Source organism: Bos grunniens, chromosome 5 (genome assembly GCF_055505025.1).
Source record: "Bos grunniens cultivar Pamir isolate PY7600 chromosome 5, Bosgru_T2T1.0, whole genome shotgun sequence".
NCBI classification, from domain to species: Eukaryota; Metazoa; Chordata; class Mammalia; order Artiodactyla; family Bovidae; genus Bos; species Bos grunniens.
In genome coordinates, this window is record NC_141169.1 from 48,788,652 (window position 1) to 48,816,366 (window position 27,715).

Here is a 27,715-nt window from a genome sequence, read left to right on the forward strand (position 1 = left end):
GAAGGAATAGCACATGCAAAAGCTCTGATGTGTGAGCGTACATGATAATTTTGAGGAACAGTATCAGGGCCTTGGTAATTAGATCAGGGTCAGCAAGATAAGAGTATTCAGAAATGAGGCAAAGATAGCCCTGGAAATTCTGATATAATCAGAAGAGCATTTTTTTAAGTTAGTTGCATAGTATTTAACCATTTTGTTAGACATTTGAGTTCTTTCCAATTGTTCATATTTATAATTAACAAGATTTTTTAGTAATATGTTACTCTATAATTATATATATTTTTTAAATGCTTATTTATTTATTTGGCTGTGCTGGGTCCTAGCTGCAGCATGCAAACTTTCAGTTGCTGCATGCGGGATCCAGCTTCCTGACCAGAGATGGAACCTGGGCCCTCCACATCGGGACTGTGCAGTCCCAGCCACTGGACTGCAGAGAAATACCTACAATTAACTATTTTTTTTAAAGGTTCTGGGCCACTGGAAAGAATTCATTGATGCCTACATTGAAATAATAATCACCTTGTTTTTTGAGAGAGTTTTACGTATAGCTCACCTTCTTCTAAAATAATGAACAAGGAGGAAAAACAGTACCAAAATCGGAGTTCATTTACAAGCAAACAAACATAAAAATGTCTCTAATTATCTTCATGTAGTGGGCTGTAAGAAAACAGTGAGGAATAGGGGGAGAAAAAAGGAAAGAGCAAAAAGGAAGAAACATAGAAAGGGAAAAGAGTAAAGCTTCCTGAAGTAGAAAGGGGGAGCTGCTAGTTCTGTCTCTTGCTATGTCACAAAGCATCCTTAGTGGGTGATGTGAAGTAACAACCCTTCTCTTAAGCTCATGGTTCTGTGGGTCAGGAGCTTGGGCTTCCATACAACATGGCAGCCTTAGAGCAATTCAACTTGTCAAGGCTGTCAAGAAGCCAAGATGGAAACCTTAAGGGCTAGGCTTGAACTGGTATATACAGTGTTCTGCCAGACTCTGTTGGTCAGGGCAGTTATAGGCCAGCCAGACCCAAAAGGAGGGGAAATAAACCCCAACATCCAGTGAGAGGGATGTCAAAGAATTTGAAGTCACTTTTTAATTTACCACAGTATTCAACAATGAGATAGTCAGATCCCTACCTTTGGCCCATCTGAGGTTCATGGCTGAGGTTACACAGCCACATGATCAATCTCATCAGAATCAGGGTCATTCTGGTTTCCAGTCCTGGTTAGGACCCCAGCTACATCTCATATATGATTTATCCTTTTCTAGATCTTAAAAAGCCACCCTTAGGAGATAATAAACTGCAGATTTCCTCTATAATCTTTATTTTTTAATATAAATTGATTCATTTAAATTTCTATAATCTTTAGAAAAATACCATTCTTTTTGTTTTTCATTCTTTCTTGGTGACATGCTCCTTTTTTATTTTTCCTTCTAGTGATCAAGTAAGCTCATATGTGTGGCCTTGTAAATGGTAACTTGTCCAAGGTAGCAATTTATGCCAGGGGAGTCTAAGGCAAAGTTGATTGTATTTATGTTACTACCTGTGTACTTCCTGAGGGAGGGCGGTATGATAAAGTATTACTGTGAAGCTGCCCTGTTTGGGGGTACTTATTTGCAAGGCTACATTAGCTAATTCCCTCCAGACTTCAGTATTCATGTCATCTGGACTCCCTGATTTGTGTACGTTCAGATTTTTCAAGTATTCCTTTACCTGCGTTGACAGAGCATATATTTGACAGAATAATATTAAAAAATATAAGATGGCAAGCAGATGGTCAGAGTCTTGACTGAAAAGAGATCTTACTGAAAATGGTTTGTGAATGCAGACCGTGCTTTTGTTTACGCAAATGTCCTTTTAAATATTTGGTTTGATCACCAATAGAGGTCTTGAAAGAGCCAATGCCTGCAGAAATATGTTAGCTGATATCCTCTACCTGAAGTAATGGCTCCCTTAAAAAGAAGAAAAAAAAGGAGAGAGAAGTTTTCTGTAACTCCTTGCTGCCAGATGTCTGCATTGCTACCTAAATCATGGAGATGAAAAAAACCTCTTCCTGATCCCCTATGCTCGATGCAGCTCCTTTTTCAGTGAAGAAAGACATAAATTCCATCCAGTGAAAGCAAGAGGAGGCAAAAGAAAAAAAGAAATGGAAAGACAAAGACTCATACCAAGAATTTCCAGGGATCTCAAGTTTAGTTTCTTTGTATGGGAAGACAGGTTGGTGAGAAATCCGGATTCTGCACTGATATCCGAAATAAGAAAGCTAACACTTTTATATGTAAAGAATAGAGATCTGTATTTAAAATCCTAGACACCTCACACATGATGCAATGGGAAACTTGGTAATGTAATATTTGAGTTCTTTTCTGCAGACCTTTTTTCCCATGGATGCCAGTATCCGAATAACAGAGAAAAGAATGTAGATCAGTCTTTCGACAATGACACCTAGTACCTTTCATTATTCAAGCAGTCAATTCTAGTACCTTTTCGCCATCAGTCTCTGGCTGTCACCACTGGAAACATCAGTGGAGTGGTTTGTCCAATGGTCAGAATCCATGTCCTGTTTCATAGTCCTTGGATCCCCATTTCAGTTGCTAAGGTATATGGACAACATGAAGCCCACAAAGCAAGCCTGGAAATTGCTTACATCTGTTACCAACTGTTTGTTGCCGAGTGTTTTGGGAAGGTTGACTATTTGGGGGAGGATGAATCTTCTATCTTCAATACATATAACCTTCTTTGTCTCATACTAGGACTCAACACCTATGTATGGAAGCACCCACCAAAGTCTGATGGCTCTGTACCATTTTGTTTCCTCAGGCATATTTCCTCTGTTCCTGACAGCCTTAAGCATTGTTACTCTTTTTTCTACAAATAGTCTTCTTCTCTATCCCTTCTTGTTATGTGTATCCAAGTTTTCCTCTCTTTCACTTCCTAGCCCATACCTCCACTGGAAGTTGTGACAAAGCCATTTTTATGATTAAAAGGCAATCTTATTTCTAATGCTATCACATTGAAATGTTCAATAACTAAAAAGATTTTGTATATTCTCAGAAAGACACTTGATGAAAATGTTTCCTTTACCTGGAGTGCAGTGATTTATTTTTCTAAAGCTATATGGCTGGAAAATATGGCAGAAGCTTCCTCCACCCGCTTCTAGATGAGACTGTTTTTGGCAATCCGCACAAGTGGGTCTCTCTTGGGAGAGAGAAGATGATTTTATAAGAAGTAGACCAGTGTGCAGAAAATCAATCAAATAGTAAGTCATTGACTATCAATCCATCAAAGAACTAGTTTGCCAAAAGACCATTTTTTCAATGTTATTGACTCATCAAGAACGTGTTGCTTTAGAGTTATTAGCATAATTGCTTGAAAAAATTCCAAACTTAACCATTGGGTATCTTCACACTGGTGTCTTCCCACTTGCCTTATATCAGTGCATACACCTGCGATCACATACACCCAAGGATCCCTCCCCATCCATGTATAAAAACATTCCCAGTGAATTGCTTGTCATTCAACTCCTTCCTCTCTCAGTCAAGAAAGAAAATCTGTAAGTTATGATGAGTAGGAAAAGCAATAGAATCGGTTGAAAATATATTGGAAGGTTAAAAACTCACCATACAATTTTGAGGTATCATTGAGATTGCTGACAGCATCTTGCCTGATACCAGAATTTTTAAAGACCTGAGAAATTGTCTCTTCCTAAAGTAAGCTGTATATTGAGCAGCCTGACGGAAACACACACCCCTGTTGCTTTATTACTTGTTAAAAAATTATGAATCATTAAGTGGACAGATTGATTACTGGGACCAACTGATTTTTTGACAAATTGTTATTATGTGAAAGAAATGTTAATGATTCATGTAGCACATTATAGAAATTCTCTTTTAAACATTTCTAGAAGCTATAAATTTTCTCTCCAGAATTTTTTTGGCTTTTGAGCCTAAGTTTGTGCAGTTTTTTTGACTCTCAGTAGATATGCCAATGAGCTGATTGAAACAGTGAAGACATTCATCAATAAATACTTTTTAAGTACCTAACATAGAATATTTTATTAGACACTTACAGGTGAAGAAAAGAGAGGAAATACTAAAGAAATAGGTGATGAAAATGCTGTTCCTTATTGACTCAGAAGACAAAAGCTTCATATATTGGCTGACTTGAGAACAATTACAAAATATCCTATCAACGAGTTCACAATGGCACTGTACAAGAGTAATGTGAAGACAGCTCTGACCTGTTGCTGGGTCATGCCCACAATCCCCAGTGTCCACACTTGAAAAGAAATCGTCTTTCCTCTGGCAGGATATCTTTTTTCCACCCAAGATAGGACCTCTTTCCAATTTTCAAATCCTAAGATATTTTTTCCCCATGCAAATCATTCGAAACTCAATAGGTATTTTCACATTGTCTGCTGTTTTACTCACATAAATCTGTCTTGATTTTAAATTCAATGGAAAGAAATTGACTTCAGTCTTTATATTTCCAAGTATAGACTCTTGAAAATAGACCAAGATAATATTTTTTTAAGATAGTTGTGCATAATGATTTGAAGCTGCACATCAGTGATCAGGTGTCTGTAAAAATCTACTTTTGACATCCTTCTCACAGGCAGAGAAAGTTTGGCACAGCTTAAAGGACCAGGTGACTAACTAGTGAGTCAAATGATGAGCTACAGAGAATACAGGAGCCTTAAAAAAACCTGTAATTTCAAAAGATGGGTTTTCTGATGAAAATACACCCAAAGTTCCCAGGGATGCAAAAAGACATCTAGTCGCATTAGGTCCCAAGGATTTGGGCCTCTGACATTATACATAATTTTTCAGACATGCGTCTTAATTATTTGGCACTATCTTAAAAAATAACCAAAACATTATAACAGGTCCTAAGGCACGAGAAGAGAGTCCAAGGATTGAGCAGTGCTGTCTGTCCCAGGGCAGAGGCTGCATTTCCTCTATTGTTTCATGTAGCAGTATATATAAAGTTCCTGGTCAATAAATAAACTAATAAAACATCCTCATAATTACAAGCTTCCATGACTGGAGGGAGTTTTCATCGAAGATACAAATAACATTTTACAAATACCGACAAGCAAAATCGTACAATTATGTAGATGGCTTTCTTCCAGATACTTGATGTCAGTGTAATCAGACATGGCTCACTTCAGCCTTAACTGTCTTTAGAGACTCTTCAAGGTTTAACTAATGTGCTGGATACATAGTTTGCTGGAGTATCAGCATGGTAAGAATTAGCAAAATTGAAATGCCTGTTTTTAACATACTTATTGTCCTCCAAGTCTACATCTGCTATCTTGGTCCTACTTTATATACTTTGTGAGAAAATATTTTATAGATACACATGTATATATGGCTGAATTTTTAAAGCCTCAAAGTGCAGGTTTGGAAGAGCCTTTAAAGATGCTGTAGTCCAGCCATCCAAGTCCAAATTCCTCCACATTCTAGTCTAGACACCGAGATTCCTTACTGGACTGCAACATCCATACATTTTTGTTCTGCCTAAAGCAGGGGTAGGCAAATTGTTTCTGTAAAGGGCCAGAAAGTAAATATTTTCGGTTTTGTGGGCCACGCAGTCTCTGCTGCAACCACTTCCCTCTGCCTTTGTAGTGCAAAAACAGCCACAGACAATATGTAAGCGAGTGAGCGTGGCTGTATTCCATTAAAACTCTATTTACAAAACAGGCAGTGGGTCAGATTTGGTCAGGCCCTCATCTAAATAATTTGCTGTGAAGCATGGAGCATGGCGATGGATGAAAAAAAAAAAAGCCTAAATAACATGAATAAAATATCCATGATGAATACTAACAAAAGCTCTCCCCTGAATTCGCAGTCCAGATGACTCAAAACTTTTAAAAGAAATTGATCTTCTTTCTAAATACTTCTATTGGGCCCTCTTGAGTAAGGATCACCTCCTTCTACCCCTTCCATCTTGCCAGCTCAGAGTTGAGGTAGATGAGAGAAGCCAGCAGACATTCACGAAGTCACCTTCATATAGCCTGGATATTCTTAAGAGTAACATTATTTAAAAACAAAATTAGATATACTCTGGTTGTTAATCCAAGGATGTTATCACTTTGATGGGGTGCACCCACATGCAGATGAAAGGGTTGATTCAGGAACACTGGATCAGGAAGTGAGCACAGCTCAACTGCCAATGGAAGATTGTGCAGGGAAGCTTATTCAAAATGAAAGCCTGCATGGCCTGATATAAAGCCTATGGGCTTTTGAGTCAGAACCATCTGGATTTGAATTGTTTCTGCAACTTAGTAATTCTGGACCTTAAGACATTACCACTGGACATACTTCATAATTTTTAAGCCTCCAGTGCCTCATCTATGGAGAAGGCAATGGCACCCCACTCCAGTACTCTTGCCTGGAAAATCCCATGGACAGAGGAGCCTGGTGGGCTACAGTCCATGGGGTCGCTAAGAGTCGGACACGACTGAGCAACTTCACTTTCACTTTTCACTTTCATGTATTGGAGAAGGCAATGGCAACCCACTCCAGTGTTCTTGCCTGGAGAATCCCAGGGATGGGGGAGCCTGGTGGGCTGCCGTCTATGGGGTCGCACAGAGTCAGACACAAATGAAGCAACTAGCAGCAGCAGCAGCAGCCGCCTCATCTATAAAATGGGGATAATAGTATTTATTTTTCAGTCTAGTCACAAGGCTTCCATCAGGTAAGGTCTGTGACATTCCTAGCACATTGCCTGACTCACAAGAAGAACTTTATTTTATACTGAGAGAATAAAGAATGAGTTGTTATGAAATATTGCCAACTGATCACCATTTTGAAAATATCTACCACTGGCAGGATGAAAGCCTAAATTTTAAGGAAATGTTTTTCTTTCATATTTTTCAGGGGCAAATGTCAATTGCTCCAACCATACTAAGTGACAGTTATGATCCAGAACTGATAGAAAGGCATTGAACTTTGCTCGGAAGTTACCAGTTTCTTCCCGTTGTATTTTCCCTGTCACTCTTTGGTTATTCAGACAAGTTTGGGGCCAGATTGAATCACTGAGGTTTCTCCTTAGGTGTGAACGTAGGGACTCAAGAAATAGATTCCAGAATACAGTCTAGCTCTGTGCTAACCAGGTCCTCAAATGATTAGCAAGGAGAGAAAATCCAACTTGTTTCCCTTTGAAGGCGGCCAGAAGACCACCCAGGAGCTTGCAATGCTCAAGAAAGTGGCAGCGTGTTTACATAGGAATGTGAGCTGTATAGAACATGGAACACCTGTGCTCTGTGGTCTTCACAGACCCAATTAGCTTCTGGAAAGAATTCAGGGTAGAAATCCTTAATGGGATGCCTCAGAAAGTGCCTCAATTCTGAGCAGTGAAATAATTTCTTCAGCTCTGCTAGCTGCATGTATAACATATTCACTAATAACTGTTTAGTTACCCAAGTGAGTGCCATAAAAGAATCCTTGACATGCAGAGAAGAGACTCGACTTATTCATAATGAGAACTTATAGTGTTGGTACAGGAAACTGACTTGGGGCTTAATATGAGAAAAGTCTTTCAAAATCCAGAACCATTCATATAAGTAATGGGTTGTCCTGTGGGGTAGCAAATCTCTGTGGTTAGAAGTGATGATCTATTAGAGGTGTTGTGGAAAGTGTTTCTGTAATGAAAGGAAGGAAGATTTGACTGAATTGTTTTATTCTTACATCTTTATTTAACTAGCACTTTTGAGCACCTAATATGAACTAGCAGTTTTTAAGTTCTGGCACACTGATAAAGACTAAGAATGCAAAGATAGATATGAGAACATTTTGCCATTGAAAGACTTAAAAGATGAGGGGCATGGGGAAAATAGGGAGTTCCATGCTGGTCCAGTGGTTAGGACTTGGTATTTTTACTGCCGTGGTCCGGGTTCAACCCCTAGTCAGGGGGCAAAGATCCCACAAACCAGCAATGTGGCCAAAAAAAAAATAATAATAAATGAGAGGGAAGATGGACAAGTTGCCAATGATTGCAGTGGAGCAAGGTGTTCTAGTAGAGAAATGTGCAAAGGTGGGGCACCTAACTTAGCAGTAATGATGCGAAGTTTCTAGAGTAGGGGACACTGGGTCTTAAAGGGTCAATTATATAAGTTAGTCAGATGGAAGAAGGAAGGAAGAAGCAATTCCAGGCAGGAGGAACAGTATAAACAAAGGCATGCAGTCATAGAAACACAATAATGCTTCAGCCATTCTAGAGGATTGTCCCTAGTGTGGGTCCCAGGTCTCTGTCATCAACCCTATCCCATTTAGTATTGTAATAAATGCATATGAAGCACCCCCAATCAAATTTGTGAATAATGTGAAGCTGAGATAATATATAATACACTCGAATAGTATGTGTGTATTCGAGTATTAATACCCCCAAAATGACACAGTAGGGATTTAATAAATAATTGTGAAACAGTAATTTTTGATGGTGTGGTTAATGTGGCTGCAGAGCTAGAGTATGTGGGAGATGAAGATAAATACAACAGACATAGGGACTTTACTGGTGGCCCAGTGGTTAAGACTTGATACTCCCAGCGCAGGGGGCCTGGATTCAATCCTTGGTCAGGGAACTAAATCCCACATGCTGCAACTAAGAGTTCGCGTGCCACAACTAAATATCTTGCACGCAGCAATAAAGATCAAAGATATAGCATGCTGCTACTAAGACCTAGCACAGCCAAATACACAAATAAATAAATATTAAAATAAACACACAGAAAGAAAAAGATAAATAACGCAAGCTAACATCATGTATATTGGAGAAGGAAATGGCAACCCACTCCAGTGTTCTTGCCTGCAGAATCCCAGGGACGGGGGAGCCTGGTGGGCTGCCATCTCTGGGATCGCAGAGTCGGACACGACTGAAGCGACTTAGCAGCAACATCATGTATGGATGTGAGAGTTGGACTGTGAAGAAAGCTGACTGCAGAAGAATTGATGCTTTTGAACTGTGGTGTTGGAGAAGACTCTTGAGAGTTCCTTGGACTGCAAGGAGATCCAACCAGTCCATTCTGAAGGAGATCAGCCCTGGGATTTCTTTGGAAGGAATGATGCTAAAGCTGAAACTCCAGTACTTTGGCCACCTCATGTGAAGAGTTGACTCATTGGAAAAGCCTCTGATGCTGGGAGGGATTGGAGGCAGGAGGAGAAAGGGACGACGGAGGATGAGATGGCTGGATGGCATCACTGACTTGATGGATGTGACTCTGAGTGAACTCCAGGAGTTGGTGATGGACAAGGAGGCCTGGTGTGCTGTGATTCTTGGGGTTGCAAAGAGTCGGACACGACTGAGCGACTGAACTGAACTGAACTGAACATCTGTTGATCTTGGTGATGACTTTGTGGGTATCTGTTTTATTTTCTACATCTTTCAATATTTCATGATTTAAAAAAACACAGGACTCTGGTAACTATAATTCAACAATTGGACATAATTGCCAAAAACTCAAATGCAATTTTCAGCTAGAGTAACAAAAGTCCATATTGAAAACAGTAAATTGTGTCTGTCTCTTCTATTCTATGCTGACCTGATTACACGTGGACAACCTAATCGATACTAGGGGCTTATACTTAAAAGAACACATGCTCAGATCTGTTCAGAGGAGAAATACAAAAGAATGAGGGGCTCAAAACCATGTTCTATGAGAAACATTTAAAGGAAGATGATGTTTCATGTGGAGCAGTTTAAAGAGTCCTAATAACTGTCTTCAAAGGCTTTCATTAAACATATATGGGCTTCCCTTGTGGCTCAGCTGGTAAAGAATCCACCTGCAACGTGGGAGAATTGGGTTTGATCCCTGGGTTGGGAAGATCCTCTGGAGAAAAGAAAGGCTACCCACTCCAGTATCCTGGCCTGGAGAATTCCATGGACTGTGTAGTCCATGGGGTCGCAAAGAGTCGGACCCCACTGAGTGACTTTCACTTCACTTCACTTCATGTAGCTTTAAAAGGCTACAGTAATATGTCATGTATGTGTTTGTGCTGTGCTTAGTTGCTCAGTCGTGTCTGACTCTTTTTGACCCCATGGCCCACGGCCCACCAGGCTCCTCCGTCCATGGGATTCTCCAGGCAAGAATATTGGAGTGGGTTGCCATGCCCTCCTCCAGGGGATCTTCCCTACCCAGGGATCAAACCCAGGTCTCCTCGCATTGTAGGTGGATTCTTTACCATCTGAGCCACCAGGGAAGCCCCGTGTATTGTTTAAAGGATGCAAATTCAATTACATGGCTCTGCAAAAATAATCATATTTTAAAGGGAATAACACAGTCTAAGCAGTGTGGCAGGCTCCTCCAGCTATCCACTTAATGAGTGCATGTGTGCAGGAGACAAAAGGTGTGAACCCCCCATCTCAGGACCATTTTGCTTCTCAGAGCATGAACATCTCCCCAGAGTGTACCTCTAGCCTTGAAAGGTATTGATACATTTTTTTTTAATCCATATATGTCCTATATGCAAATCAACTATATACTTTCCTTGGTTCTCAATGAAAGAGTGATCAGGACTTCCCTGGTGGTTCAGTGGCTAAGACTCTGTGCTCCTAACGCAGGGAGCCCAGGTTCAATCCTTGGTCAGGGAGCTAGATCCCATAAGCCTCAACTAAAAGATCCCAAGTGCCACAACTAAGACCCGCCACAGCAAATAAATGTATAAAAGAAAAAACCAGGAATCAGTTCCAACACTGGAGGAAATTGTGGCTGAGGACTCAGACTGATGACTATTGGGGTACTTTCCAGAGGAACGTTCAAGACCGAGTTTAGCTATATGCAATTGTTGCCATGTGTTTACTTTAAAACCAAACTCCCCGAAAAATATGCAACTTCACAACAGAACCACAAGTTAAAAACTTCAGCAAGATGATTTTAGTTTAGCCAAAGGAAAAGGTCTCTAATAGCTAACTTCTTTAGGAAGTTAAGAGAGCTCTTTCTGGCATCAAAGATATTTAATCAGAAACTAGATGATAACTTTTCAGTATATTACAGATTGGACTCAGAGATTTGACAAGAGTAATGAATTAGACCAAGTCGAGTTAGCCTCAAGTAATCTTGAGACTTTGAAATTCTGTGATACAAAGATCAGATTCATCCCAAGTACATGCTTAACTCATGTTCCCTTCTGCTAGCCTGTCCATCCTTTCTTCAGATTCCTCTTTTTCTGATCTTTTGAAACCAACCATCTCTTTCAAGAAGCATTTCTCAGTTCATCTCTGCTGCAATATAATGGATGATGAATCCTAGGTGCCCAGGAATGGTCATCATTACTGCATTCTTAGTGATGGCTGCATTGGCTCTTAAACTTCTTTTTCTTAAACCATGGTAACTCATTTTGCATAGAGCTTTCACTTCTTCCTGGGGTTAGATCCTGGGTTACATGACTTCATTACATGTGGATTTATATGTTGTGATATTTATAGGACCAACAACAAACTCCCAGAAGGAGGGGAAAGTTCAGGGTTGGAGTTACCTATTGGTTCATAAGAAAAACGCCTAACTTAGTGGCTTAAAACAAGTCTTTTTTATTTGCCTGTGCTAAGTCACTTCAGTTGTGTCCAACTCTTTTTGAGCCTATGGACTGTAGCCCTCCAGGTTCCTCTGCTCATGGGATTCTCCAGACAGGGATACTGGAGTGGATTGCCATGCCCTCCTCCAGGGGGTCTTCCTGACTCAGGGTTCGAACCCATATCTCTTAGGTCTCCTGCATTGGTAGGCAGGTTCTTTACCACTAGTGCCACCTGGGAAGCCCCTTTATCTGCTCACAGACCTGCAATTTGAGCAGGACTCTTCAAGGACAGCTCCACGAAGCGTGAGCTGGGGTGGCTCAAATTCTGGGGTTGGCTTCTGGGGGCCGGAGTCATCTGAAGACTTGTTCACACACAGACTGATAACTGATGTCAGCTGACAGGTGGGACCCCAACTGGGTTGTCAGCCAGAACACATACATGTGGCCTGTCTCTGCTGCTGCCTGGCTTCTTCACAGCGCTGTGGCAGGGTTCCAAGAGCAAGTGGATCAAGAGAACTAGATAGAAACTGGATCCACTTTTATGGCATAGCCTTTAGAAGTCACATAGTGTCACCTCTGCCATAGTCACAGGCCTCTCCTATTTGAGAGGAGTGGACACAAACTCTACTCCTCTGTCAGAGAAATGTCCAGCTCAGGTTGTAAGGAGCCCACGTGTAATGGGAGATCTTACTGATCCACCAAGATCCACCATCTTGGGAAGTACAGCCTGCCAGGAAATAAATGAGTCATTTGGAAACAAGAAGACCTGAAACCTGCTCAGTTTGATTTTTTGCATCCTCCAGTATGTTAGGAAAAATTGCATATGCTTCATCTTTGCTTCTTTACTTTGACATTACCTTTGATTGCAGGGTTTCAAAAATCTATAGGTTTTTTTAAGATGACATGGCTACTTTATTAAGCAGATACAAAGACAGTCAAGGTAGGTGTCTGAATTTGAGTAAAGCTACGTTCAGCCATCAATTTGATGAACAGTTCAAGGTGACTACATGATTACATTAGATGACATCATCACTGTCAATAATAGTCTTTTTCTTTTTTTGAAGAATAACTTTTTTTTGTTTTTAACTGTGCTGTGTCTTCATTGCTGTACTTGGGCTCTCTAGTTGTGGTGCAGACTTAGTTTCTGCGAGGCATGTGGGATCTTAGTTTCCCAACGAGGGATTGAACCTGCAGTCCCCGCTTTGGAAGCTGGGTTCTTAACCCGTGGACCACCAGGGAAGTCCCTGAACACTAGTCTTGGAGAAGACCTCTTCTTTCACAATTTCTTGTGTCAGTTAGCACAGGGGATGCCAGAAAAGAAAATTCAGACTGGTTTTTTTCTACTTCTTCTGGTCCCCTAAAGCTCCTTTCTACCATTAGGAGTAGAATTTCTAGTCATTGCATTGCTTTCAGTGCCACACCCTAAACTACCCAGCCAACAAAATATGAAAAGCAAACCAAACCAAGAACTTACCATCTAATTAAAGCATCTAAACACTGTTTTGAATGGCATCACAGCTTTGAACGACTGGGCTCCTTGCAATGTATACATATGTGCATGCTCTCTCTGCTCTGCTCTGATCAATCGTTGCCGACTTTTTGTGACCCCGTGGACTGTAGCCCACCAGGCTCCTTTGTCCATGGGATTTTCCAGGCAAGAATACTGGAATGGGTTGCCATTTCCTCCTCCAGGGGATCTTCCTGATCCAGGGATTGAGCCCACATCTCCTGCGTTTCCTGCACTGCAGGCAGGATTCTTTACTGCTGAGCCATCAGGGAACCCGCATATGTAGATGTATGAATATAAATGGACAATAGTTACAAAGCTTTGAAAGGATCTATCAGGGACTAAATGCCTTTTTTTTTTTTTTAATTTTACATTTCGAGGCTTTTAGATAAATGACCATGTGTTGAGTGTGGTAAGGAAAGGAGAAAGCAGAGGAGTGGAGAACAAGGGGACATGGAAGCGGGGCACTGCTCTGTGTTTCTTAGCACTGAACTCTCCCTACATGGACATATTGCTGCTGTTCATTTCTGGTGTTTCTCTGAGTAAAAGTCACAAATGTGTGATTATCATGACACGAATGCAATTCTGCAGCACAAAAGTCAACAAAACTAACATAGAATATGTTCATTCAACTTTCTCTCTGAAAACTATACTGAATTCTTAAAAACTATAATGACCAAAAGTAATTTTTTTGTAAGCAAGAAGCACATAACTCTGCTTCTTCAAAAACTGTGGCGAAATAAGCCAATAAAACTATGATAGTTGGAGCGGCATCTCTAAAGTAAAAGTTGTGCTAATAGACTGTTCTAGAAGGTTTTCTCTTTCTCCCCTCCTTTCTTCAAGAGGACGTAGCACTTCTTGAGGTCCCTGCGTCCCTAGGCCCGTCTTCCAGGCATCGATGGGAAGGGCATGCTTCTGAGTTCCTGTAAGGGCAGATCCTAGGTGGTGAGTTCAGCGGGGATGAGCAGGCCAGCTCATCTCATCAGTGCCTGAGTTCAGCAACCCCCCCTGGTTAAATCGCCCAAGTTGAGAGATACTGATTCAAAATTAGACCATAATGTGAATCATTCCAGACTGCTAAGAGGGCCTGTCTTTCTTTCAGGGTTCAAAGGTTCAAGGGAGGTTTGTGTATGATAAGAGAGTGTTAAGTTTCCTCTCAGAAATGTTTGAGAAGTTACATTTTTTTTTTTCAGGCTGAAACTGAGAATCAGGAATATGCATACATTTGGTATGAAAAGGGAAGGCGCTTCCCCTCAGGGTAGGATCGTGGCTTCAGAATCCCAGTGGTCAGCTGGAGTCAGACCAAACACACACCTTGGGAAATAGAGACATTAATCTGTCTGGCTTGCGGGTGTGAGATGATTCTTTGGAGGCCAAGGGACAATGAGGTAACCAGGAACGAGGAGGAATAAAGGGGGGTTTGTGAACAGAGGGAGAATCGATAAAACGAGTAAGAATTACGGGTTTCTGCCTATGGAGAATACACAAGGGGTTTCTGCTGAGATGGACTCAGGCGCAGAAGAACCTGAAAGATCAGGTGACATCTCGGGCTACATAGGGACGTCTGTCCTTACCTTTGGTATAGTGTAAAGATTTACTTTATAAGGTGCTAGGTCTGATACTGGGGAGTTGGTGGAATTCTGTCCGAGACATTCCAATGTGGGCTGCATCTGTCTAGGGAGATTTGCTATCAGAACCAGCAAGTATCCCCCCAAATAAATATAACCCAGGGTGGTCTCTGGGCACCCGCCCCCTACTCCCTCCTAAGAGTTGGGGGCTTCTGATGGCTGGCAGGCCTCCCAGCTAAGAGTCATGTGTCCCTGCCACCCTGGCAAATTTACAAGTGAGCTGTGGCAAATTTACAAATTTACAAGAGTGCTGCAGAGCCGGGAAAACACGGGCCTAGTGGGACGACTGAAAGTTCTCCTGTTTCTTCACCACAGAGAGCATGTCCTTTCTCTTTAAGAGTGTTCACTTATTTTTCAGTTCTGCTCAGCCGCTTGAAACAGCCCCTCTCTCCCCGACTCTGATTAAACTGGCCAGTTTTACCAAAAACTCATTTTTCAAAATAAAATTGTGGTACACATGCAGAAAATGAGACTTCTTCAACAGTTGTTTCTCATTAAAATTCTTACCTCTAGGATTCAAAACATGATTTCACAGCCTAACCCCCACCTCTGCAAACCCCCGCCCCCCCCCCCACCTCCAAGGATCCAGAGTCTCAAAATCCACTGGAGGCTTGGATGCCTTACATCATTTTACGTAAAGACAAATACCCTAAATACCCTGTGTTTTCCATGAGCACTGGAAGTGAGAATTGTGCCTGTGTAAGAAGGTGGAGATGAGGCTCCTCAATAAAGAAAAGGTTGTACATGTAGTAGGAAAGAAGAAGGGCCCTTGCTTTGGTTCATTTCTGGAAATCTGACTATTGATCAGAGTCAAGGAATTATCAATACAAAAAAGCATGAAGAGTTCAGAAAGAAACAAAACTTTCCATATCTAGGTCACAGAGACTGTGACATTGCTCCCCCTCTCCAAAATAAGCAGTTTAGATGTCCATGAGCACCAAATTTTGCAGCAAAATAGAAGTTACATGTCTTCCAATGTTCAAAGGCAAGCACGATATTGATGTCTCATATGTTAGTGGGATGGACTGCTAGAGGTTGTTTTGTTTCTCAGTAACAGTGGCCCTAAATGTCCTTCTCACTGATGATGGGTTCTGTGGCATTGGTGACTGCAAGAATCATAACAGAATACCTGGAACGGCACCGTTGTAAGAGGCTTCTGTGTGGACACTATAGAGGATGTAACACTGCCAAGTCTCCTAAGTGCAAGAGAAAGTAGGGGAAGGAAGAGATTTGGGAAATGGTACAGTGCCAAGACTTGTTCTTTTCAGTGGTGCTCTCCGGGGGGTATGATCTCAAAGGCTTTGGGGACCAGCTGGTCCCAGAGGATGCCTCAGGAATAGAGGAGAACTCATGTTTGCCAAGACAGTAACAAGCTTCAGTTTCAGAAAATTTCACTTTACAATCCAAGACAAGAATACGTTCAGCTCTTTTTTAAAAATTGAAGTATAGTTGATTCACAGTGTTTCAGGTGGACAGCAAAGTGATTCAGTTGGAAGGACTGATGCTGAAGCTCCAATATTTTGGCCACCTAATACAAAGAGCCAAGTCATTGGAAAAGACCCTGATGCTGGGAAAGATTGAAGGCAAAAGGAGAAGGAGGCGGCAGGGGATGAGATGATTAGATAGCATCACCAACTCAATGGACATGAATTTGAGCAAACTCCAGAAGATAGTGGAAGACACAGGAGCCAGGTTTGCTGCAGTCCATGCGGTTGTGAAGAGTCGGACGCGACTTAGCGAACAACAACAACCACGTTTTCTAGACCTATGTATCTATTTGTTTTGTAAATAAGTTCATTTCTGTCATCTTTTTGGAATCTACATACAAGTGATATCATATATTTGTCTTTCTCTGTTCAACTCATAATAACATGGAATTTCTCTTGTAGTGTGTTTCACCAGAATCTTGCTAGTTTTTTTCTAGATCACGTGGATGCTTTTGGACAGAATTATTCAATCTATGTAGCTTCGGGAAGCTACATAAAGCAAGGTAAGGAAAGTAGTCCTGACCAAAGTCATTGCATCTATTGCAAGAGCATGTATGTTGGTTGCTATCTCTCTCCTATATCTTAAAGAATTTCACATTGCCACATGGTTCTGGTGGAAGAGGCTTGAGAGTCAATGGTAATAGGTTTCCCTTAGACAGGACTAGTTTTTTAATCTGCAAAATGTACCTTGTCTATCTTCAAAGTCTTGTAGAAATTAATGGTTTGATTTTTGTATATTTATTCCTTTTGTCTCTAAACATTTCCACAAATAAGTTGAATTTATGATTCAGTATAAAACTGACCACTTACTTGGGGCCTAAACATAAAATCAGTTCTCAAAGCCTTGGAATGACTTAAATGCTCATTCAGCTAACAGGATGAGAGTTAAACCTTTAGACTCATGGTTTTATATTCACTCCAGACTCCATGGAGTCCCAGAACCTCACATTTTAATTCACATTTCATCTTAAGTCAATTGTGGCACTTACAGAAACTACCACAAATTCTGATATCATCCGATGGGTAATTGCTATATGGAATGAAATATATTTGAAAAATAGATAAAGTCTCTTATGGCTAGATGGATAGCAGTTGGCTAGACATATGGCAGCTCAAAGTACAAGCTAATCCTATATTGTGGTGGGAATCTGCAAAGTAAGCCCTCTCTGTTGGCCTTTGGATGGTGGATGCCATGAGCTAGGGCTCTTTGCTAAAGACACAATAGCCTTAAGACAGCTTCTTTGGAAACAGTACTACCAACAATGTGGAACTTGAAAATGTTTCCAAGGTTTCCACTTGGACTCTTACATGCAGTTTCAGGTTAGAAAGTATTCATTCAAGGGGGATACTTGTCATCTTCCACAAATGAGTATGAAGTGAAAATGGCCAGTTTTCTCTGTATTGGTCATACCTCTGTGGTGAACAAGCAACTTTTTATAGTAATTGGTCAATCTGACTGTAGTAATTGGTCAATTTTTACTTGATAATTTTTATTTGCGAAGGTGATAAGACTTTACTTTCTTGCTTAGAGGTGACTTGGTAGGCAATAAATCTAGGTTTATATAGGTGTTCTTCAAGTGATGTTTAAAAATTATATAACTTGACTCAAGCCAAGTTTAAGGTCTCCTGTCTTTAAAGATTTTCTCTCCTGAGATCAAAGTCTTCCACCTCTCCTTCTCCATCTTCAGTGAGATGCCATTGCTTTGCGGAGTGCCTCATTCACACCACCCAAAGCAGCTGGTGACTTACACGTAACAAGGTCACTTTAGATATAGCTTCCATTTTTGTGGTTGACTTCTTACATTGCTTATATCCCAGCTGACTTAAATATACTTTTGCTTCTGTTAATACCACCAATTCCTCTAACAAATATATATATTGGGAACCCAATTTAATAAGACCAGTAAACATTACTGAACATTTACTATATTCCAGGCATTGCTCTAAGAGCTTTATATATATTTTCCTTCAATCCTTGTGACATCCCTATTGTATAGTTTTATTATCCATTTACAGGTGAAGAAATAGAAAAATCCAAGGGGTTAAGTAACTTGCTTTGGTAGCTGGTTTATTAGTGTCAAAGAAATGATTTGAACCCAGGCAATCTGACTTTAGACCCTCAACATTTCATCCCTAGCCTATACTACCTGTGGCTTCCCAGATGGCACAGCGGTAAAGAATCTGCCTGCCAGTGCAGGAGACACCGGAGACATGGGTTTGATCCCTGGGTCATAAAGATTCCCCAGAGTAGAAAATGGCAAAATCCACTCCAGAATTCTTGCCTGGAAAAATCCCATGGACAGAAGAGCTTGGTGGGCTTCAGTCCATGGGGCCGCAAAGAGTTGGACATGACTGAGTGTACATATACTCTACCTGTAGCCCTGTACAGACAACCAACAAAGGTATGAAAAAATATAAAGCATGATCATCCCTACATGCTCACTCTCTCCACCCACTTCCATCTAGGTGAGACTCCTGAGGGCAGCTCTCCCAGTCCTCCACATGTACTCAAGCGCTGGTCCTGTATGCTGAGTTCCATCTTTATCCAAATCGGACTGCATTCTTCAAGCACTGTTTAATCTCTCCTCCCACCTGTCCCTTCCCAGCTTCCACAGCCACGCTAGATCACTTCTGTCTCTCCTTTGATCTTATTACAGCTAATCAAACACTGTCAGCGACACTGTTAGGTCCTTGAGGGTAGGTTTCATGCATGTTACTTCCTTAATATTTTCTAGATTAGGTAGTGCGGTCCAGCTGCTTCAACAAGGCACCTTCAAGTCCGCTTCTAGCATCAAGCAACTTCTTCTGTTTGGCTGCCGCACTGTTATTCTTTTCTTCCTCTTCCTCATTGGTCTCCTCCTCTCCCCTCAATATTATAAAAGTAATATTCATATACGCATTGCGTCTCTCCATTGTTTTTAGTGAGAGGTCAGCCTTCTTTTTTGTCATCATTCCTCTGAATATGATTTGTTTTCTTTATTTCTCTGGCTGTTTTTCCCTTTGTTTTTGGTTTTCAGCAGTTTGACTAAGATGTGCTGGAATGTGGTTTTCCTTGTATTTATCTTATTTGGGGTTTGCAGAGCTTCTTGGATTTGGAGGTCAATTTTTTGTTTGTTTATATGGCTTTTTAAAACCAAATTTGGGAAATACTTCCTCAAATATTTTTTGTCTGCTCCATTCTTTCTCTCCTTTTTCTGAGACTCAACACATACATTAGGCTGCTTGATATTTTGCTACCACTTAAAAGTGTTTTCCTCTTTGTTCTGTGGATTAAATAATTTCTATTGATCTGTACTTAGGTTTACTGGCCTTTTTTCTGCAGACTCCAATGTGCTGTTAAGCCCATTCAATGAGTACTTCATAATAGATATTGTATTAATACTTTTCAGTTCTAGAATTTCTGTTTATTTCTTCTTTTTGTTATCAAGTCTCTACTAATAATTCTGATCTATTTGCTCTTTTAGACATATCATTTCCTAAGTTCTTGGACATACTTATTATCACTGCTTTAAAGTCCTTGTCACCTAATTCCATCGTATGAGGAATCTCAGTATCTATTTCTATTGATTGCTTGTTTACTTTGACTATAAGTCACATTTTCCAACTTCTTTGCACACTTTGAATGCTCAGTAAATTTTCAGAATAAGCTGGACAGTTTAGATTATCAGAGGAGCCTGGCAGGCAACAATCCATGGGATTGCAAAGAGTCAGACATGACTGAGCATGCATGTGCATGCATGCACACACACACACACACACACACACACACACCCCACAAATAAAGTGAAGAGAAATCCATGAAAGGGAGAACATTGCCATCATCACAGAAAGTTCTATTCAACAATGCTGGTTAAAAGTTTTACAAGTCTTCGATGAGGAATCAGGGAAATGTAAATTCAAATGACATTATATATCATGAGATTGGGGGAAAATGGAAAGTTTGATAATGCTAAGTGTTGTTAGGGATATCAGAAAGTGGGGGTCTGACACACTGTTAACAAGCCAGCAGACGGTTTTGAGAACTTTGAAGAACAATTTGGCACTATCTAAGGCAATGGCACCCCACTCCAGTACTCTTGCCTGGAGAAACCCATGGACGGAGGAGCCTGGTGGGCTGCAGTCCATGGGGTCGCTAAGAGTTGGACACGACTGAGCAACTTCACTTTCACTTTTCACTTTCATGCATTGGAGAAGGCAATGGCAACCCACTCCAGTGTTCTTGCCTGGAGAATCCCAGGGACGGGGGAGCCTGGTGGGCTGCTGTCTATGGGGTCGCACAGAGTCGGACACAACTGAAGAGACTTAGCAGCAGCAGCAGTAAAGATGAAGCTATGTAACCCTACAACCCAGCAATTTAATTTTTAGGGATAGAAGTGAGAGAAGCATTCTCATGAGCAAACAAGCAGACCACCCAGTATGAAGACATCACTGTAGCATTCTTTCTAATAGCAAAAAAAGGAAAAAAGGGATCCTAAATATCCATTTCGTGAGAATGGATAAGTAAATTCTAGAATATTCATTTAGTAGAAAACTATGCAATAGTTAAAGATCTATGTGTCTCAAAATGAATATATCTCAAAAACTTACTGTTGATTGAACAGTTTTGTCTACGTTGTAAACAATATAGAGGAGGGTATACTGTGTTTATTAATTCCCTGGCATATCCTGCACACTGCCTCTATACAGCCACCATGTTTTCTAAAAAGCTATTAATAATCTTGTTATGTGAACCCTTGACTTTTCTTTAAATAGCATAAAAGCTCTCTCACTGGAAAAAAAAAATAGGTTGCCATTTTCCAGATTTGAACAATCTCTATCCAGCTAAGTCTTGTGTTCTCAACTCAGCATTTATATAGAGCTTGAATGTGGGTCAGAAAAAATAACACAATGCAAAGTTGAAGAACGTTACATATTAAGGAAGGTTGGCACTGTTAGCCTGGAAAACAATACGAACTTGAGGTGTTTAATGATGGTTTGAGCGCTTCTGTGATATCATTTAGATGTGCAGGATCTATTTGGTTTAGCTCTGAAGATGCAAATCTAACCTGTTTTTTTAATGGATCTGAAATTATTCTGGGATTCTGCACCCCCATCCTCCTTTTCGTTCTTGACTTCTTTCTCTTCTTGGAAAGCTGTATATAACATTTTAAGTGTATCTGATAAAGTGTTAGGTAAGCCTCAGTTAAAAAGATGGTTCCTTCAGCATGACTGAAGGCACAGCTACTATTTATTTACTAGGCCCTGTACTAGGGTCTGAAGTGATCCAACTGAGTAACACACTTTACCCTAAAAAAAAATCTCATAGTCTAGTTGAATACAGATCAATATAAACTAGTCACTGTATCCCTGCAAGATCAATGTCAAAATAAGACTACTTCAGGGTCTTCTGTGCAAAACGGCCTTTATAGAGTCGAGGAGAAGAATGGCTGTAAAGGGAATCACTCGGTCGCGGCGACCACCCAGGTGGTGCCAGAGTTGGAAGCAGCCCTCCTCCCCCCATCCCCTGCCATCAATGCGGCTCAGAACGAATTGGCTTTTCGCGAACGCAGGGAGCAAAGGAAAAGGCGGCCAAATCTTCCAGGCAGAAGCAGTTCAGACCAGAGGATTAGAGCCTATCAATGAGGGGTGACCGAATTGGAGAGAGGAAAGAAGGAAGGAAATAGGGCTTAAGCTCCGAGGGAGATTCTCTCAAGAGACAGGGTCAGGCACCAAGCATCCGCCTTCGTCGGAAAGTTCCCACCCGCGGAGGAAGCAGGCTCCCGCCGCGGGGCTCTAGCGGCTGCGGCCTGGCTGAGGCCCCGCGCCCGGGCCGCCCGCGATCTGCATCGCTCGGAGAAGGACCTCCAGCGGCCAGGTCGCCTTTGAAGCCTTGGTGGCTGACGGGACGGGAGATGGATGACATGGGGGGGACAGACACGGGGGGAGGGCCTCTGCTCGATTCCCACGATCGATCGGCCAGTGTGAGGGGCAGATGCCGGGTGCGGGTTGGTTCCAGTGTGGGACGCGGAGTGAGTGCACACACGTGTGCGGGCGGGACCTGCCGGGGGAGAGGAGGCGGGGGTGAGAGTGTGAGGAGTAGGAGGCCTGGTGAACGCGGGGCCTGGGGCTCCGGGTCATCAACCGGGACCGTGGGCGGGGCCGAAGCCCTACTGGGAGGCAGCGAAGGACTGTGAGCACAAGGCCCCTCGGCTGGGTGGCAGACGCCTTCCCTGCCCCTGCCCTCGCCCCGGCGGCCAGGGGCAGGTCGGTGGAAGGAGACTCGAGCAGGAATGAGGTTCCGTTTAACGTAGGAGCGCTGGGAGAGCTATTAACTTGTCACTGGCATCCGCTCATTCTTAAAAGAAAAAACTCCGCGAGCCAAGGGACCCCTAGGAGGGAGCGCTGGGGGCGTGGCCGCCCCACCCCCCCTCCACCCAGCTCTGTCCCGCCCTGCTCCGCTCTGTGGAGTTAAGTTTCCGAGTGCTCCTGGCCACGCCCTCGGCCACGCCCCTTCGCCCCGGCCACGCCCACCCAGACTGCTCGGCGTCGGCCCGCGAGCCAATGGGAAGCTCTCGACCTCCAGCCCCGGCTGCAAATCACCGCAGGAAGTGTTAGGCGCGCCGCAGCCCCAGACAAAATCGATTACTTTTCTCCGCTCTACGGTCCGGCTGGGAACCCGAGGAAAACCGGTTGGATTTTTGTCGGTCTGCCTTCGGGCCAAGAGGAAACTAGGGCTGATGGCCCCGGGGGCCCGAGAGACTTGTTTCTTACCTCTTCCTCCTGCCTTGCCGACATGGATAATGACGCGCCCAGTTTGAGGCTGAAAAGAGGTTCATTAACTAGAGTACACAATAAAAGCTCTCCTGGAGAGGAAGGCAGTCTTCTCCCCCGACTTCAGATTATTTCCGATGGGGGTCATCGGATAAATCCACAGGTCACATCTGTTCAAAGGGTCCTATTAAAATATTTGTTGAACTAGAGTGAGAGTTACATCAGAGAGGGTGTGTGTATGTGTGCAAATGTACTGTTGGAAGGGGCACCCCACCCACCCGCCAAAATGAACACAATGGGAGGATGTGAAGAGGTCTTAAATAACAACCAGTTCAAATCCCCACTCTCCCCCATTCTTATTTTTAAATACTGTAGTCTCAACGTGCAAGGTAGAACTTTGGGTTGCGAGGGCGTTTGGAATTCCTAAGATTTAGTGGTTAAGGAAAGCTTTTGAGATGGAAATACTGCACAGAAAAAAATTTGACCAGCGAAACCAAAAAGATGGAACGTGGGAACGCGAGAACGAGGGAGAATACAAAATAGATAATAGACACTTAAAAAATAGCATCTGTATTCTTCAATCTCAATAGGGATTCCTAGAGATCTCTGCTTTCTATGGCCAATTCAGAGCTGAAATCTTTAGCCTTAGAAAGCTGCAGGTCAGGGTAGTGGTCTTTGCATTTACATTATATATTTCCGTGCTTTTTTGTTTGTTTTCCCTGGTAAAATATAAACTCCTCCAAAGGTGGGTGGTAATTTTGTTTGTTTGCCCAGTGCCTCTGTGTGTGGACATAGTAAGGACTCAGTGAATGTTTTTCCAATAACAATTCTAGCTTGTCTCTCTGACTTCTTTGTTTCATTCATCCTCTGAGCTGCCATCAGAGTGGTCTGCAAATCCAAATCTGCGTCTGTCCTTTCAGGGGCACCCTCCATCTACACCATGAGATCCAATCTCCTTAGCATGAATCGCGTAACTGTCGCACAAGGCCACCCAGCTGTCAAGTGGCAGAGCTGCGATTCAAATCTAGGACCTCCCTGGTGGTCCAGTGGTTAAGACTCTGGGCTCCCAATGCAGGGGAAGCAAATTTCATCCCTTGGGGAAGTAAGATCCCACATGCCATGGGTGGGGGAACAAAAACAATAGCAACAAATCAAATCTGGCCGTGACTGACTTCAAGCATCCAAACTCTTCAAAGCTATATTTTCCTGCTTCTTTATTCCAGAAACACAAGGGACTCTGGGCTTAAAACACAACAGGCTATTTCACACCTCTGTGCTTTGGAATATGCTAATCCATCTACCAACAATGTTCTTTCTTTTCTTCCTTATTCACCTTGTAAGCTCCTACTCATCTTTTAAGACCCAGGCCAGAAGTCACTACCTCTTAAACTTCACTGATCCGTCAATCTGAATGAATCATTTCATTAGCTGTCCAACCAAAATACTTTACACTAGGACCTCGTGGCGCAACGGTAGCGCGTCTGACTCCAAAATACTTTACACTGTCTGTTTTTGCATTATGGCTCCATGTTGCAATTATTTATGTACTTGTTTTTCATCCACACAGTAAGTATTGAATCAATGACTATTGAATATTTTAGATACTTAAGAGTCCAGTTTTGATTTACACTATACTTGAGATGGATGAATATCACATTAGAAATTACAATTTCTTTAGCAGCCTAATCTTCAGCTTCGTTGCTCCTAAGTCTCTTTAGAGCCATAACTTAATTGTCTAGTTAGAGAATTTAGAAAGTGTAGCATTTAGGAATTATCTTCAGCTGCTAATGTCAGAGACTAGAAATAGCATTAGCCAAATCATGACAGAAGTTTTTTCTCTTGCTAAAGCAGTCAAAGGCTAGTGTGGTAGCTTCACACCCATCAGTGATTCCTTTTACATTTTTATTCCAATTTTGTTCCAAAGTATTATAGATTCTTGATGCCTCTTGGGCTAGGTTCTTCATGCGCCTCTTGCCAAAGCTCAGCTGATTAATATTGATTATAATTGAGTTAGAACATTTTGCTATGTGTAGTGTTTATTTGGCTTCCCTGGTGGCTCAGAGGTTAAAGCATCTGCCTCCAATGTAGGAGATCGGGGTTTGATCCCTGGGTCGGGAAGATCCCCTGGAGAAGTGTTTATTTAAAAAGTTGCTTTAGATACTTTGCTACTCTTCTCATTGGGAAGTGAGGTGCATGCCCACTTAATGCAAATCTGGGCAACCTTATTTTGGCCAATAGAGTATGGCAGAAGTGATGCTCTGTAACTTCCAAAGCTAGATCATAGAAGGCCATGGAGTGTCCCTCTGGCTCTCCCAGATTTGCTGTAGGTGAAGCCAGTTACTATGTAAGAAGTCTGAATATCTGAGAGTGTTGTGCTGGAGAAGCCACATGTAATCACTCGATTGGTAGCCCCAGTCAAGCTTTTAGTCAAGAGCTAACATTATCTGCCCACCCATGTTGGATGTTCCAGCTGACATGTCAGTGCAAGAACAGGAGAAACCCCAGGGCCAACTGAGCCATCCCCAAATTCCTGATCCACAAAATAGTGAGCAAAATAAAATGGCAGTTCTAAGCTATTGTGTTTGGGGTTTATTTGTTCACAGTAACAACAGCTGAAACAGGATCAGACTGTTCTGACTGATGTGTGCTAGTCTTTACCAGAGTATTTCAGACAACTCCTCTGGGAGGATCCTGTTTACACTTATAATGATCCATCAGCAACTCTCTTTATCTTACTAGTTATAAATACAACTGCATTTTTGCATAATTCCCCCCCAATTTTTTCCAGTTTTCTATATTTCTGAAGCTCTCAGGCTGACAATTTACCTAAGGAACCAGTAGGTTACCAATGCAACCACTCTTCCTTAATGTTCAATGATACATTGCCTAACTCCTTGGTGAGAAAGTTGCCTAGATTCTTAGGACAATGTAAGATGGTTTGCAGGTTTCACTGACTCTTCATTTTGTGGATAAGAACTGGTTATCAGTCAAAAGGCATGATTTAAACATTGATTATTCACAGTCTTTTTAAAAAGTTCTTAAAAACATTATATTACATGACATAAATCAGTCACAAAAGTACAGATACTATGTGATTCCACTTATATGAGGAACAGAACAGTCAAATTCATAGAGTCAGAAAGTAAAATGGTGATTACCAGGGACTGGGGAAGAGAGGAATGGGAAGTCAGAGTTTAATGAAACGGAATCTCAGGTGCAGAAGACGGAAAACTTCTGACAATGGATAGTGGTAACGGTTGCACAACACTGAACTGGAAACTTAAAAATGGTTAAATGATAAATTTGATAGTATATATATTTTACCACAATTTAAAAAATTCAGAAAACTCTCATTTCTTCATCCCCTATAAAACTTAAGACAAGAAGGAACAGTCTCCTGACAGATCAGAGACCAATCCTTTGAGGGTATGAAACAGGGTGATCTCCCTTGTTTAAAAGTTTCCCTGTCATAGTAAGTTGGAAGAGGAACATTTTCCTCATGTCTGATGACATTGTTTTATTACCATGAACCAAAAATGGCCTCACCAAAAAAAAAAAAAAAAAGTAGCTGTTGTATATAACACCCATTGAAAATAATTGCCTAACCAACTATAATAAAATTAAAATCCTGGTTTGTGGGAGCTATTCTCGACTCATTCAATTTCATTTTGCAATGAACTCATACTGGAGTCCCATCAGAAAGCCTTGTCATTCACTCATAGGTACTGATGTTTTCCTCCAGCCACTGTGGGTGATTAGGAAACACCAGCTTTGACATTTTTTCCATGCCAAAACAGTATGGAGCTCCAGGGACTCAATTAAACATTTGTTCAAGTGCTGGAGCACATTCAAAGCAACTTCCTAAGGAAAATGTTGGCTCACCCTTGAGATGCCCCTGCAGTCTACCTCTGAGGAAACCTGGGGTGGTCTTTGTGTGAACACACTGATTTGCTTCTGTAGCGTTAGTAGAAGGATGACAAATGTAGCATTTGTTCAATTGTTTTCCAAATCCTGTGAATCTGTACTCTATGATCCCGAAGTATTAATAATACCAACACTCTGGGCTCTGACCAAAGAGAAGAATCCTAATTTTAAGCTGTTTGGCTCCGCTGAGAAAAGTGATACACGGAGAAGGCTGCCCAGGGGATATGTTATTTAGTGATTTAAAGTGAACCCCCAGTACTGAAGTCTTAATATACTAGCTTAGTCTGCAAAGACTCCGCTTCATTCATGTCTTGATTTTTGTGGAAGATTATTACAAGCAAAAGGGCTTGTGATAGCCTCTTTTCTTTTCTATAAAAGTGCTGTTAGGCCACTGCCTGTTACATCCCTTGGTGCCTTTTATGATACTCTGCAGAATAAATTTCTTTTAAAATTTAGTTTTATTTGAAAATAGGCATTTTTTGCACTTTTAAGCAAGATCGCTATCCAGGTTTTTCTCTCTTTACCTTGGCTGCTAAGAAGCTCAACCAAATCTGAAACTTGATTACTAAAATCAAGGCAACCCTACGTTCACTCTGAGGGTTGCCTTATTTCAAGTTTCCAGTTTTTTCTTTTCTGGTTTTCTATTTTGATTTTACCAATTTATTTGAAATGTGGTGTTTTGAGTTGTAGACCACCCAGATTCTTTTTGGAAAGAAAGAATAAGTAAAACATACTTAGCTCATAAATTTTTAACCCCCTTGACTGTGTCACCTCAGCTCAGCCTCAATTTATAGGAACTGACCCTCAAAATGAATGCTTAAGAAACAGAGAAAGGGATGAAGGTGATGGCTTAAAGCTGGTAGAAGGAAACACAGTGAAGGTTCTAGAAGAGGCAATCCTGTATCCATTATCAGAGACATTC

The 27,715-nt window shown here is 41.7% G+C and overlaps 1 long non-coding RNA gene and 1 other non-coding gene across 2 annotated transcripts in view; both read left to right on the forward strand.

The window, feature by feature from the left end:
• The window catches only part of LOC147371899 (uncharacterized), a 231,493-nt gene that overhangs the window by 57,379 nt on the left and 146,399 nt on the right, over positions 1–27,715 (forward strand). The gene's annotated exons all lie outside the window — the stretch shown is intronic.
• Positions 10,505–10,577, forward strand: TRNAR-CCU (transfer RNA arginine (anticodon CCU)). Its single transcript has one exon. It is a non-coding gene; the product is annotated as a tRNA-Arg (tRNA).